At 50.0% G+C, this 14315-nt stretch overlaps 1 pseudogene; it reads right to left on the reverse strand.

The window, feature by feature from the left end:
- Positions 1 to 5684: 5684 nt before the first annotated feature.
- On the reverse strand, positions 5685 to 5803 carry LOC120100434 (small nucleolar RNA SNORA17; annotated as a pseudogene).
- Between the last annotated feature and the right edge of the window lie 8512 nt (positions 5804 to 14315).

The following is a 14315-nucleotide window of genomic DNA, read 5'->3' on the forward strand; positions in this document are numbered from 1 at the left end:
CATGCCTGTCATGGAAGGACATGGAAGAAGGGCATCATGCCTGTCATGGAAGGACACAGAAGAAGGACATCGTGCCTGTCATGGAAGGACACGGAAGAACATCACGCCTGTCATGGAAGGACATAGAAGAAGAACATCACGCCTGTCAAGCCTAGGCTCTTCGCCTGCTTGCCCTCACGGTCTCTGGTAAGTTCGTTCCTCCACTGCACTGCACCCTCTTTTCCAGGATTCTAGCACATACAAGACCAGTTGGGATGCCCAGCCTTTTTGGCAGACAGCTACTGTTGGACCGGCTAGACCATGGCCTGTAAGTCACTCTAACAAATCTCCAAGTGTTCCTTGGTGTGATGACCTGCATTGCCAACCTGACTGAACTTCCGGGATCAGCGTGGAACCCGCCTGTGGGTGTGTTTGTGAGGGTGTTTCCAGAGCGGCTTACTGGGGCTGTGGGCAGCAGTATCCCACGCACGAGGCCTGGGCTGGGTTAAGAGGAAAAGGAAGCTGTGTATCTGCCTCCACCTCTCTCTGCTTCCTGATTTTGAGCTCGGTGTCCACAGCTATTTTAAGACCCTGCCTCCGTTACTTTTCCAGTGTGATAGACCAGCGTGCCTTAACCTCTAAGCCGAGAATAAGACACTCTCTAAGTTGTGTTCCCTTGGGTATTCTGAACACTCTTCAGAACACTGGGCATTGATTCATCCAAGGTCACATATACCTTAGGCAATGGGCCCAGAACCCAGCTAGCCTCACTCGAACAGAGCCTGGGACTCTGGTCTCACGCCCCTGAGCAGTGGAGGGACCGGCCATGCTCTCTCTGTCAGGAGTTATCAGTCCACCCCTTTGGGGTGAAAATCCTGCTGAGGGAAATCTCAGAGACCAATCACTCGAGCTTTGATTGTTTCTGTCTGTGCGACTTACCATTTAGAATTGCTTCCTCAGCAAACTCAATCTACTGCTATAGGAAAAGTAAGAATCAATTACCCCAGATAGATAGGAAGATAGTAGCTTTGGGGGGGAAGACAAATATTGAATTCTGTCCACACAGATGAGTTTCTGACAAGAAATTCAAACAATCACCCTCCTCCCGCAAAGTCTGAGTGGGCAGAGGCAAAATGGGAGACAGCAAGAGTGGGGGTGCAGCCCCCGGTCAGCCAGAGCCCTCTCCCCTCCCTGACTCCCTCAGCAACAAGACCAGGGCTGGGGGTGGGGGGGAGCTGGATATCTTTTTCTTTCTCTGGAGGTAGGAATGGGCTTCGAGGGTGCGGTCATGGCCCTCCCTTTTCATAATCACCACTGAGGCTGCAGCAGCTCAAGTCCTACCTCTTTTCTCCAGGTCTGCACTGCTAAATCTTTTTACCACTCTGGGCTTCATTTACTGCAAAGGGGGAGCAGATGGGGAGCCCTGCGACCAGGAGAGGAGGCAGAAGCAAAAGACAGGTTGTCTAGATGGACCAAAGGCCTTTACTAACCCAATCCTCCTTGGCCCTGAAGTTCAACGCCATGACCACCCTCCCTCTGCTGTCCTCCATCCCGCCTCCCTCTCCCTCCTCATTACCAGTGAATCATCTGCCTCTGTGGCCATCTGCACTTGCAGCCCCATGTCATTCATCTTCAGCTGTCATCATTTATGTCTTGTCACTTGATACCAGTCCTCTGGAACTACCTCCCACTCTGATTCCTCTTACCCCTTTCTGGGATAAGGTCCCACATGCCCTAGGCTGGTCTGTGCCACAGGGGATGACCTTTGACCTCCGATATGCTGGAAATGTAGGCAGGTACCACCAATACCGGATTTATGTAGTGCCGGGAATCAAACCCAGGACTCGATGCTTGCTAAGGCAAGCATGCTCCTACTGAACCATGGGTCTCTATGGATTAAATTCACGGTGACGGCTGGACTGGGTTCCTCAGCAATCTCTGTCTTGCCAGCTATCAGCAGCGGGCCGTTTCTCTGCCTGGTGAGGCCACTGACTCATGGACCCTTCCGTCTTTACAAGTTTGCCTCTCACACACACTCATCTCTCTGACCCAGCCGGGAGAGTTTTCCCACTTCCTGTTAAGGATTCACAGTTTTCAAACAAACAAACAACAACCTGGGCCCACCAGGTATCCAAAGCCACGTTTCTGCCACACAGGCCACATAGCTAATTTCCGAAGTTCCTTCTGACACGGGGAGTTTGGATTCCCAGGCTCCAAAGGACAGATGAGCACTATTGGAAGCCATTGTACTGTTGGTGTGTTTATCCGTGTAACCAAGTGTGGATCCACCCCCGGCTACCTATTCCGTACTCCCCTGGAAGTCCACCTCAAACTCTTCTGAGAAGTTATCGTTACTACATCCCAACCACCTGCTGGCACTGAAACGCTCTCAGTCTCTATGGTTCTCATTTCTGGCAGGTGTGTTGGCTGCTGAACCTGAGACTGGCTCTTACGGCATCCCTGAGGTAGGATATCCCCACCTGGCTGACTTCAAGTCCCCGGTCTGAGGGCAGAAGGTGCACAGTCAGTTCTTGCTGGCCGGACTGAGCTATCCCTGCCAGTCCCGCCTGGTGTGAAGGAAACCCTGACCACTTGATCAGAGAGTATCGAGTGTGAATTAAGGAGCTCTCAAAAACCTGGTCACCTTTGACACTTCTCCACGTCAGGGTGTCCCTGTTTGGGTCTGAAGCTATGTGCAGTGTAATAATTTCAAAGTAACCTCTGTGAAAAGAACAGAGCAGAGAGGGACCAGATGATGCTCACCTAAAAGGAGACCTGACTCCAGAGGCCTTTGGGATGCCTTGGCCACAGTGTGGCCACAGAGTCCCAAGGGCCACAGTGAAGTGAGCTTAGCTTCAGGAGAGTACAGTTCTTTGAAAACAAACCAGGAATGTGTACCATGGGCTCTGCTGTGATTTGTCAGGTGTTTGTGACCAGGGATGAGTAAAGAGTCTCTGGTTCATGAGAAGACCCCCGAGATGCCATACGAGACCGTTACTAAGCTCAAGTGCCCCAGCTGCTGGCTGTTGACGCGCTCCTGTTAGCGGTCCAGAGTAGGGATCTTGGCTGATCTGGGCCTCAACAAGGGCCCTGCCCTAGGCCTTCACATATAGTCTCTGATCCTAATCACCTCAAAGGATTGAACACTGCGCTCAGATTACTGCACTGGTGTCTTAAATTAGGGTTTCTACTGCTGTGATAATACAACATGACTGAAAGCAACCTGTTGGGGAAAGGGTTCTCTCTCTCTCTCTCTCTCTCTCTCTCTCTCTCTCTCTCTCTCTCTCTTCCCTTCTCTCTCTCTCTTTCTCTCTCTCTCTCTCTCCCTCTTCCCTCCCCTCTCTCTCTCTCCTCCTTCCCTTCTCTCTCTCTCTCTCCCCCCCCCTTCTCTCTGACAGTTTGTAGTCCATCATCCAGGATATTCAGGGCAGAAACGCAGGAGCCGAAGGAGAGCTCACAGAGGAGTGCTGCTTTCTGGTATGTTCTCTATGGCTGGTTCAGCCTGCTTTCTTCTAGCACCCAGCACCACACACACAGAGGTGGTACCATTCCAGATGGGACCAGCCCACTCATATCATCAGCAGAGAAGTGGTATCTCAGGCTTGCCCACCAGCCAGTGTGGTAGGATTATTTTCTCCATGGAGGCTCCCTCTTCCAAAATGACTCTTTACCCGTGTTGAGTTGACATAAATGCTAACCACGACAACGGAACCCCTGTCAGCTTGGCGAATAGGTTATCACTTTATCATAACCTCTTCCTTCTTTCTTACCGCCAAGATCTCATATTAATGTCAGACATCACAGTGTAAGAGAACCAGCAAACAGGGGCCCCCTGATCCAAAGTCCTGAGCACCTACACTCGAATGTCCCTGTGAACAGCACGCTCGGGGTAAGCTTCCTACAGTGATCTGAATGGGAGCAAGAAAGAGGCCCAGGCCGGGCAGGCTCCCAAAGGACAATGAGCAGTGGAAATGCGGGGAAGCCCCTCTGTGTGTTAAGAATCTCATGGTGGCACAAACCTTTCGTTCAGGGGAACCTCCAGTCTGAGAGCAGCCTAAATGACATCAGCCAAAGTGACGCAGGGGGACCTTGTAGGAGGAGATTGGTTTCCACAGACCCACCCACTGAGGTCCCTTAATCATTGGCTGCTGCAAACTTAGCTGTTCACTGAGCTACAAAGATCAATATCTGAATAGACTCAGGCTGAATATAGGGACCTGTACCTCCAGAGGTCGGTCTCTCTCTCTCTCTCTCTCTCTCTCTCTCTCCTCTCTCTCCCCCCTCTTTCTCTCTCTCTCTCTCCCTTTGCCTCTTTCTTTTATTCCTTTCTTTTTCTTTCTTTTTTCCTCTCTTTCTCCTTCCTTTCTTTCTTTTGTGAAACAGCCCAAAGGTTCTTTGTGAATCTCACATGCACCCCAACCCCACTCATCTCCCCCTCCCTTCATACCCGCTCTCTACCCTTGCAGCATGCCCCACAACAGAGGAAAAATCTAGAGGTGGAAGCTGCAGTGTGTCACAGCACGTCCCACAGAATTCCCTTTTGTCCACACTTTTTTGCTTGCAAAGGTTCACTGCAATGATTCATTGGTCTGGTGTGAGGCCTCTGGCTTCTGCGACTCTGTCGGTACTGGATCCTCACTGGGACTCAGATATCCTATTTTTCATCTGTAGGGACAGCGTCTTCATACACTCCAGCAGCTCATCCATCGATGGGGTAAGTATTGGGATGAGCCAATGCGAAGCCCCGGGTCTGGGCCTGAGAGGTTTCCCAGCAATTTAGCCTGCCGAGTCTCTCATGCCTTTGGGGTTAGCTCATCAGCAAACCCGGAAGCTAGCACCAGTTCTACCCCACTGCCCAGGTTAGGTGCAGAGCCTGCTTTCCGGAGTGCTGCAGCAGGTGAGGGGCAGGGAGAGCTTTCCTGATCTGATGACCCCAGGGCCAGGTCTTCCATCTGCCCAAGGTGGTAAGGGATGGGGTGTACGAGGGTATCTCTCTCTTATCCATGCCACCCCATAGACAATGAGCTGTGGGGCCAGCTCTCTCCCACTGCCCTGGGAAAGCATAGAGCCAGTTCCACACGGCCTTCAGACATCAATATATGCCCAGGTATCAGCCCAGACCAGGGATGTCTGCAGGTCTTTGGTGGTAACAGATCCCTGCTGCTTCAGGAACATGGATCCAGATGTGGCCCCCAGTGCCAGCACAGGCTAAGAGCCCACATGGTCCCAGATGGCAACAGAAGCCACATACTTGAGGCTGTTTCTCACTACCCTCAAGTCTCCAGTTCTGCCTCCCTTCACTGTGCCCACATCCTTCTGTTCCTCTGTCCTCTTTACTTCTCCACTTCCTCTCTCCTCTGGGTCCCTGAGGGTCTGGGATCATCTCAGAATGGTCTTAGGAGTTCTATACTCATACCTTATGGAGCCAGGCAGAGGGTCATCTTGGGCATGGTCTGGACTGGTGGTCATCTCAGGCTAGCTCCCTGTATGGGCTTCATAGTGCTGGTCTGGTGGGTGTCTTAAGCTCACTCCTCACCTGGGCCTGCCCAGTGGCCCCTTGTGAGGGTCATCTGTCTTGGGCTCACTCCTGCCCAGAGTCCACAGTCTCAAGCAGAGTTCTCCTAGTTTCTGGCTTGCTCCCCATTCTGGGAGCCCATCTGAGCCTGCCTGGCGCTAGACTGATGGCCAGCTCAGGCTCGCCTTTTTTTCTAGGAACGTCAGATGGTCACAGGTCAGAACACATAGACACGGCCTCTCTCCTCTTTGCCACCTACTGACACACATGTGACACAGCGGCCACACCTACAAGGCCTCTAGGGGCAGGTGCCCCATCTTTCTAAGCCCATCTTGCTGCTTCTCTTTCTCACAACCACCCTCTCTGAGACCTGGGTTTTCTCTCACACCCATAAAATGACGCATTCATTTCCATACCTTTAGCCAGCAACATGGAGCACCAGCCAACCACAGTGTCAGACCCAAAGTATGCCCATGAGTGGCCCACCGAGGTCCTAAGGCCACAGACAGCCAAAGTGGCCCATCTGTAGGTGGAGAGGTAGCTCTGAATCCCAGGGAAGAGAAGACCTTTGAACTTAGGTACTAGAACAAGTGTGGGACCCTGTCCAAGGCCAGATATGGATAAGACCTTCCTCAAATGGAGACATTGGAAGGCTTTAGTCAGGGTATGTGCTGAGGAAATGTTCTGGTGTGGAGACAGGCATAAGAGGAGCTTGGAGACCCGGGGAGGGAGCGCAAGCTACCAGGAATAGATTAGCAGAGCCTTGTGTATCACATCAATCCAGCTGAACTTTGTCCTGTGGACAGTGTGGCAACACTGGTGAGCTTCAAGCAGCAGTGACACCAGACCTCTTAGGCTCTTCCTTCCACCACAGTGGAAGCAGGGCCTTAAGGCTGAAAGTCCGTAGGCAGCTGCACGAGTCCAAGCATAGATATCACAGGCCTCAGCCACAGGCCTACAGCTGAGGTGGGGCTGAGAAGGCTGAGGTGGAGGCTACTTGACAGGTGCACAAGCGGCAGCCGGCTCCTTCACATCCTCCTCACGCCTCTCTGCCGGAGGGCAAGCTCAGACAGCAGGTCAGGGGACGACTTAAACTCCAGAGACACAGAGCCATTCACGAAGCGAAACTGCCCACTGCCAGGCTGTTTGACAAGCAGGGATGACACGGTCAGTGGCAGAAGAGCTGCAGGGCACAGAGTACAATCACACCCCATGATCAATACACAGCAGTCCAGGGCAACTAGCCGGTCAGCAGGAACAAGGAAAGAACAGGCTTCATGCTTTCACAGGACACTGCACTCCTGGGCGATGCTGGCCCCAAATAACAACGCTGTCCCCATGGGTCAAATAAACTATTTTTTTACAGTCGGGTTTCCTGGGGTTCGAGGAAGTTTCTCTCATTTGTTTCAAGGTACAGAGATGCTCCAAGAGGATTAACCCCCAACCCATGGAGCAAGTTTCATTCAGAGTCACACTGTACTGTCTTCTCAAATTCAGGGACCTGGTTTTCAATTTCACATATGCCATAGTGACAGCATAAAGTATGGTTCTATACCACCTGACAAACACAGCTTCAAACCCTCTAGAGGCCACAGACTGACCGGAGCCAGCCATGCCTTGGGTGGCCTTCAGACTTTTCTGGAAATAACAGGGAACTCTAGGCAAGAGCTGTTGGGAGCAACGCCTCTTCCTGGCCCACTCTTGCTACACAGAGAGTGGCTTTACCCACAAAGCAGTTCTACAGTATGCACGGAGACATGAAGACACTCAGGGAAAGGTTCCTGTTAGTCCTCAGGCTGACTTTTCAGGCATTTAGGGAAAGGGTTCTTTTGCAAGCACAGCTGAGCCATTGGGAGGATTGTGTAGCCCTGAACGTCCATGGTAAAGGCAGTGGACACATAGCCTTCTTCCCACATATTTCATTCTGCACAGACTATGAAATAGCGTCTGTTCGTTCCTTTATGTCATTGTCTACCTTTAGTATCGTTCATTTATTTGAAGCGTCTTTTGAGCAATCTTTGTGATGACCAACTGGGATTGTGGTGCCTCCTGAGACAGTAAAATTGGATCCCACTCTGTTTCCTGGCTTGCTTGACTGAACCCAGAAACAGTACCATGGGGGATCCTGCTGTAGACTCTGGAGGCTGGCTGCTTTCATATTCCCAGATGAACCCAAGCACTTGGAACTTGGTCCATCCTAAGCACGAGTTGCAGTTCTGTAAGGCAATGTCCTCATATCCACCACATCAGTAGACAATGAAGCTGAAACTCAGAACCGAGGGCTGTGAGGAAGTCGAGCTTCTCATCTCCATCCATATACTCAAAGCCTGTACTAGTGCACACATGTGTACTCACACACACACACACACACACACACACACACACACAATGAAGATAATCACCCGAGTGACAACTAGTGTCACTTTACGTACGGTCTGTGGTTGGAGTGCATGCTGAGGGCAAGGATTCATAGCCTGCCATGGTAGGTGTTGTCTTAGGGTTCTATTCCTGCATAAACATCATGACCAAGAAGCAAGTTGGAAAGGAAAGGGTTTATTCAGCTTACAGTTCCTCCACGTTGCTGTTTATCACCGAAGAAAATCAGGACAGGAACTCACACAGGGCAGGAACTTGGATGCAGGAGCTGATGCAGAAGCCACGGAGGGTCCTGCTTACTGGCTTGCTTCCGCTGGCTTGCTCAGCCTGCTTTCTTATACAGCCCAGGGATGGCACCATGCATAATGGGCCCTCCCCACTTGATCACTAATTGAGAAAATGTCTTACAGCTGGGTCTCATGGAGGCATTTCCTCAAGCGAGGCTCCTCTCTCTGCGATAACTCCAACTTGTGTCAAGCCAAACCAGCCAGTACAGATGGCCACTGTGTGTCCCCACCATTCTCCCCACATACCTCCCTCCGAGAGTTGCCAAGTACTTTCGAAAGGTTCCAGTTTTACGAGCGTCTGTAGATCTGTCTGTTTGATTTTTTTCCACAGAGATGTTTTCTGGTGTTCCTTAGAATGAAATGCTACCAGGCCCACAGTGACCTCTTAAATGACTGGAGAAATGTGTGTTCCATGAGAGGCATCACACAACTGGACGGCACCTGCCTAAGTGCCTGTTGCTGTCTCCACCCTGCCTGACTCGGTTTTGTTAAATTCCCATTGGCTGCTGTGCCCACTTGGAGAACAATGCACATTTTCCATGAAAAATTACAGACAAGCCAAGCATGGTGGTCCACGTATAATCTCAGGACTTGGGAAGTTGAGTCAAGAGGATCATGGGCTCAAAACCAAGGCTACAAGGGGAGTTTGGGGCCAGCCTTGGCAACTTGGTGAGACACTTGTCTCTAAACAAAGGTTAAAAAGAGAGCTGGGGCATTGCACAGTGGCACGGCTCTTATATAAAACATGCAAGGTCTCAGGTTCAATCAGTCCCCAGTTCCATAAGGGAAAATGAAAATTTAAGTAGAAAGAAAAGGGCAAATTAATACAAATTAAGTATCTGCTGTGTTTCAGGAACTGCTGCTCACATCACCATGCACATTTGAGCACAAAACTTATTTAAGACAGACTCGGGAAGATTAAACAGTTACAAAGTAACTCAGCGAGCCAGTGGCTTTTGCTTTTTTAAGTTGGCTATCTAATGCCGACCCAAACTGTTGCTTGCACAGCACATAGCCAGCATACAGATGGGATCTGGGAAGCCAGCAATGCCAGAAAATGTCTAGAAATTCATTTTGGAGAGGGACTCCAAGGTCCCTCTTCCTTCAAAGTGAAGAGGCTTTGAAAATCTGGGCACACGGTTTTCAGAAAAACAGGAAGTCTCAACATCCAAATCTCTAGATCCCTCTCTCTTTGAGGTTTTTCTATTTCATGGGAGGGAGAGGATTTTCCAGGTGCTAAACGAATGCAGGATTTAACTGGAAAAAATTGTTTAATAAATCAAAGATGGCACTGAGAACCAGAAGCATCACACAGCCCGAGTGATGGCTCTTTGTGAGACAGCAGATCCAAGCAGGCAGGCTGTGTTTCCACAGAATTGATTGATGGGATGGGAGCCACCAGGGGGAGACGCATGCTCCCTGCCTTAGACACCATGTGAACAGAGGAAATTGGAAACGTGAGGGGGGAGATTGAAGTCCCACTGAAAGTTTAAAGAAATGGCAGGAATGTGAACAGGTCAGTCAAGTACTGGGGAGGGAGCTACGATGTGTACGTCACATTGGATTGGGCTACACCAGGGCTCCCATCTCTTTCCAAAGCTCGTGGTGTGTAGAAGTCAGAACTACCAGTGACATCAAGCTACAGTCTATGTGGCAAAGGGGAGCTTGCCACAGTTTGGAGCTCATGAACCTTGGCCAAAAGATGGCGTCTGTCTTCTGATCAAGCATGACTGCCCCCTGTTCTTCCATCCATCCATTCATCCATCTATCTATCTATCAAGCCCTGTATAGATCCATCCATTCACCCACCCCCCCACCCACCCATCCATCCATCCATCCTGTACACATTCATTCATCGTTAACCTGTCCATCTACCCACTTATCCATCCCTCATTCATGCATCTATCCATATATACATCCATTCACATATTTACCCATCTGCCCATATATTTGTCCATTTATCCAGCCAGCCACAAGCCCCACCCATTTGCCAGCCTATCATCTTTTCATCTACCCATCCATCTATCCCTCTGTCTATCCATGACTTTATCCCTCCATCCACCCACCCATTTACACATCCTCTTAGTTACCCCCACCCATTCATTCGTTCACCATCTGGCCATTTCTCTACCAACTAACCTATCTGTTTATCTCCCACCCCTCACCTATCTATACAACAGATATGTATCAATGGTTGCTTCACAGCAAGCCCTAAGTGGGATGGTAATGATATGACAAGAAGGAGAGCATATTAATTAAGTGGCAGGGTAGAAAGCACGGCTGGTGGAGTCGGCAGAAGCCAGATCAAGCAGGCCCTTGGAGGAATGTGGGGCTTGTTCACACACAGTTCACGCATTTAAAGCCGACATATGCTGGTACTCCTGAAGATGACCAGCTTGGGAGAGCCAAGACACTCCTTCCAACCTTTTACTGGTACTGCCTAAACACCATCATGTGCTGGGAGTTCAAAACTTGTCTTGGAGAAGAGGATAGCTGTCACGGATCTATCATCCTCCTGGTTCAGCTCCACAGCAGGGCACACATCCTCTGGCCATGCCAAAGCACCACCAGGAATTCAGGGCTTTCGGTGTCTTTGAGCTTTCCCACCTTGTGCATCCAACTTAGGTCTGCACCTGTCAGATCATGACTTTTCCTAACAATCAGGATTAACCAGGAATTGTCCGTGGGGGCAGAGAACAACTTCTCTCCTGGAAACATGGTTTCTGTAGGGTGTAAATTATGACAGATGTCTCCTTCTCCATCGGGACTCAGCCATAGTGAAGGCAATACTGAACAAGCGTTCCTGGCTTTCTATTGGGTATTGGGTAATCTACTGAACATCTGTCATCTGCCCATGAATCTACCTAACCATGCCTGTGACCTCAGCCATCTCTGATTAGACCATATAGAGACCGGAGATGTTTATTTTAACGTCAACTATCCTAGTTTGGGTTTCTGTCGCTGTGATGAAACACTGTGACCAAAAACAGGTTGGGGAGGAAAGGGTTTATTTGGCTCACACTTTCACATTGTAGCATGGCATTGAAGGATACTAGGGCAAGAACTCAAAGATGTCAGGGACCTGGAGACAGAAGCTGATGCAGAGGCCATGGAAGGATGCTGCTTAGTGCCTTGCTCCCTGTAACTTACCCAACCTGCTTTCTTATAGAACCCAGAGCCACCAGCCCAGAGGCACAGCCTTTCATAATGGGCTAGGCCCTCCCCGGTCAATCACTAATTAAGAAAGTGCCTTCCAGATGGATCTTCTGGAGGCGTTTTTCTCAATTCATGTTCCTTCCTCTCAGATAACTCTAGTGTGTGTCAAGTTGACACAAGACTGGCCAGCACAACTGAACCCTCGTCAACTTGACACATGAACACAGATCACTGTGAGTCAACCTTTCCTTTCTGATTTATGCTCAAGATCTCACAATAAAAATGCAGATAACTTTACAAGTACGACATTCTTTACTAATGTAAACACATAATATTTTCAGTCTCTTTAAAACATCCGCTCTCTCTAAAAGTGTAAAATCTCTCTTACAGGTTCAGTCTTCCGGGTTTGCGCTTCTACAGAAATCAAAATTATATTAAATACCTTCCTCAAGAGAGAAGGATCAGGCCACAGTCACAGCATGAACAAAGCAAAACCAAACTCCAACAGTGTAAAGAACTCCATGTCCAGTCACCTGGGATTCACTCACAATCTTCTGGGCTCCTCCAAGGAACTCAGTCACTTCTCTGGCTTTCCCCTCTGCAGCACACACAGCTTGTCTTCTAGGCTCCTGCGGGTTCTACTTCACTGCTGTTGGTGGTCAGATCATGGCACCAACATCTCCAAAACCCTGGGGTCTTCTACTGCAGCTGCGCTGCAGTTTCGCCAATAGCCTCTCATTCATTCTCTTCCTGGTGCCAAGCCTCAACTTCTTTGCATGACCCCTTCAGTCCCGGGCCTTCAACTGCCACGAAGGCTACACCTTCACTAATGGCCTTTCCTGGACTCTCACAGTTCCAAACCTCAGCTGCTGTCCATGACCCCTTTTATGCCTCAAAACCAGCACAAGGTACAACCTCAGCTGCTTCTAGAACACGGCTTCGGTGTGCTGACCCTGAGGAAACACTTCCCAGAAGATTTCACCTCAGTGGTGCTGGCCTCTTCTCAATCACCTCTGATTTCTTAGGTCCAGCTGACCAGCATCAATTGTCCCAGTAATGAAAATGTTTCACTTCAGCGTTGCTGGTCTCTTGTTAATTACAGCTGACTCTTCAGCTCCAGCTGAGCAAATCGAAAGACTCTCAATTCAAAATAGCAAACGTCTCTCTGATAAAAGCCTTTACACAAGCCAGGCCTCCATCTGTGCACTGCTCTCAACATTCTTACCTTCCAAGCTCCCACAAAACATCACTGAGCTCTTAACAACTCAGTGGCTTTTCTAGTCCAAAGTCCCAAAGCCCTTCCACAATCCTCCCCAAAACATGATCAGGCTTGTCACAGCAGTACCCCCACCAAGCTAGCATCGACTTCTATCTTAGGATTTCTACTGCTGTGATGAAACTGTGAGGAACGGGTTTATTTGGCTCTCACTTCCACATTGCAGTCCTTCGTTGAAGGAAGTCAGTACAAGAATTCAAACAGGGTGAGAGACAGGAGCTGAAGGAGAGGCTATGGATGGGTGCTGCTTACTGCCTTGCTCCCCGTGGCTTGCTCAGCCTGCTTTCTTACAAAATCCAGGACCACCAGCCCAAGGATGGCATCATCCACCATGGGCTGTACCCTCCCCCATCAATCATTAATTAAGGAAATGCCCTACAGCTGGATCTTATGAAGGCATTCTCTCAGGTAGGCTCCCTCCTCTCAGGTAATTCTAATTTGTGTGTTTGTGTGTCAGGCAGAGGCCCTGGCTCCTCAGTTCACAGTCGGACAATTCTGAGGGGTACCAGGGCTCCAGAACTGTCCAGAGGATAAACCCCTGCTGTGACTAGTACAACCCAACTCCTCCCTCTGTTCACCTGCCTCCCCCACCGCCCCAGTATCCTACAAGCACCACCCTGACAAGCCTCCACGCCCAAATCTCAGCATCTCTGTCTCCCAGGAGTCCCAGCCTGAGACCCTAGCGATGCTATTGCCACCAAGACATGCTTCTTAGACTAACCCTGGGGACTGGCCATCCCAACAAGCAACAATGAGAGGGAAAGATGGCTGCTGAATAGGAAACAGGTAACCTTTGCTCGTGGAGAACACACCCGAATGCCCAAGAGTCTGTGCTGTGCCAAAAGACTAGGAGTCTCCTGCAAACAGAAGATAATGGAGGGGACTGGACGTTATAGGTACAAAGGGGTCATGAGGTTAATGAGAAGAATTCTGCCCCACACCTGAGTCCTTACCGGGATGACATGAAGAACCCAAGACCAGTCACTGGGTGAGAATCTCTATAAGATGGTAACTCTCCCCCTTATCCCCTAGATCACTGCCCATAAGGTAGGTGCTTGGTAAATGCTTGCAGCCTGAGTGGCTCAGCGAGCTCTCATCTTTCACCCCACAAAGGCCAACACTGCTGAGCCCTAGTGAAACCAGGGTACCTGCCTTCTGGGTTAGCTTTCTGAGGAAGACCATGTGACATCGGTCCAGGGCCCTTCCCCTCTTGTCTGGAGTACTGTGTGTGGTCTGTGTGTGTCTCCTTCTATAGCAGCACTGGGAAAGTGTGGCCCTGCTCCTACATTTACTCTGGAACATAACCGTGCTCTTGACATTAACCTGGCCCGAAGCTGCCTTCGTGGCAGAACTGAGAAGCTGCTCTAGAAACTCTGTGGCCAGAAACAACCTGAAATATTTATACTGTCTGGACTGTTTGGAATTTTTGTTCACCTTCCTCCCGAGAGGCCAGTTAAGAAGACAGGGCTTCCCCAGGAGGTGGCCACCCCACCGGGATGTCTCAATGTCACAGGCAACATGTCCTGCAGAGCTCTTCTCTCTTGTTAGTCCCCTCACCAAGCACGCAGTCCTTGGCCCGGCCCTCTCCTGCACACCTCTCAGTAATGCCATGGAGAGGAAATGGTTTCCATTCTACAGGTGGAGAAAGTGAAGCTCTGAGAAAGTAGATGGTTGGCCCCAAGTTAGAGTGTAGGTGTGGCCAGGAGGCCTGTTCTGATTCTAGGCT

The sequence above is a fragment of the Rattus norvegicus genome, chromosome 1 (genome assembly GCF_036323735.1).
Source record: "Rattus norvegicus strain BN/NHsdMcwi chromosome 1, GRCr8, whole genome shotgun sequence".
In the NCBI taxonomy this organism is placed as follows: Eukaryota; Metazoa; Chordata; class Mammalia; order Rodentia; family Muridae; genus Rattus; species Rattus norvegicus.